Consider the following 1,633-nt stretch of genomic DNA (forward strand, 5'->3'; position numbering starts at 1 on the left):
ACTGGGTTTGGAGAGAATTCCAGTTAGTTCCAAGGACTTGTTTCGGTTTGTTTTACTGAATCTGCCTAGGGATAAGACCTCTTGGAGCTCCTGTGGGTAGATTTATGCCAGGATACTCAGTGACCCTGAAGCCATGTGTGGACTATCTAGATGAGAAAGACAGGCATTTGTCAACATCATTCTGCCAAGCCAGCGAGCAAATGTGAATCTAATTAAAATTAAAATGAGGGTTGAGGGTTGGTTATCTTTACTTCTGATGGACCATCTTTCCATCTCAACTTTTCCTGTCCTGGGGTGGAGAGAGGCTGATTTCTACCACATTGTCCTTACTCAGTCCCACTAGGACGGTGCATCTAACATGGCTGCTTGTTTCAGAAAGAAGTATGATCACTCTCCTACAACTTGGCCTAGGGGTGCAGTTACTCTTATTTTTCCTTCTGGTGTACTTCGGAGTGTTTTGTTTTGTTTTTCTAGGTGGTACTGGAGTTTGAACTTAAACCCTTGAAGTTGCAAGGTAAGTGCTCCACCACTTGAGCCACACAACTAAGTACCAGACTTTTTGAGAGCCTGATGATTTCTTATTCTATGTGGTCACAGAATCAGAGGGTTTCGGTGGGTAGGACTCTGGGGTTTACAATATACAGGGCCTAGCCTCCATTCAAGACAGTCCTTCCTCCCTCTCTCTGTTAGCCACTAGTCATTGGCCCTGGTCTATGCATGGTACTAGATGCCAAGGATAGGATCACTGATAAATAAGACAGAAGGATTCTTGCCTTCATGGGTTTTACTGGTGTAATGGACCAAGTATAGCAAGAGCCATATTTAATCTTTCTGATATCATGCTTTCTCTTTTGCAATTAAAAGCTTTATTCTACTATTTGACCCTGTAATTCTACTTCCAAAACTTATTCTTATTCTTATTTGTGTGTAAAATAGTGCACATATGTAATTATAGTAATATAATAATGGAATGTTTGCTTTTAACAAAATTGTAGTTGTCAGTATAATGCTTATAATAATAAACAATTATAAATATCCCAAAAGCCCTTCAATAGGGTGTTGGTTAAATACATTTTATTTCCATATACTGGGATTCTTTCCAGATATAAAAAACAAAAACAAAAATGAGGAAATTCTTTTTGTATAGACATGCATGAAATAACCTACAGGGGAATTGCTAAGAGAAAACACCAAGATGAAGAGCATAGGGTTTAGTGTAGTATCATTTTTGTAAAGAAAAGGAAAAAAGAGTGTGTTGTGTGTATGTGTGTGTGCATTTGGTGTTTATTTGGTGTTTCCAGAATATCTCTGGAAGGCTCCAAGAGAGGGTGACCACATGGCTATGAGATAAGAATTGAAAATAGACTTCACTATATCCTCTTTAGTACACTTTGACTTTTAAACCTATGGAAATACTTCTACAAACATTTTGATTTAACTTTTAAAGAAAAGAACAACTAGGAGATGTGAGGACGGTGGCAAGATGAAGTATTCATGCCCTTAACATGGTGAGAGCAGCCATACAGTTTTATTGGGGTGATATTGCCAGGTCTGATATTATCAGGTCTTCCAGTTCTTCCAGAGGTTCTGGAAATAGTAAGTTTGAGAAAGTAACTTATTTTAAAATGTTGGA

The sequence above is a fragment of the Castor canadensis genome, chromosome 4, assembly GCF_047511655.1.
Source record: "Castor canadensis chromosome 4, mCasCan1.hap1v2, whole genome shotgun sequence".
Taxonomy (NCBI): Eukaryota; Metazoa; Chordata; class Mammalia; order Rodentia; family Castoridae; genus Castor; species Castor canadensis.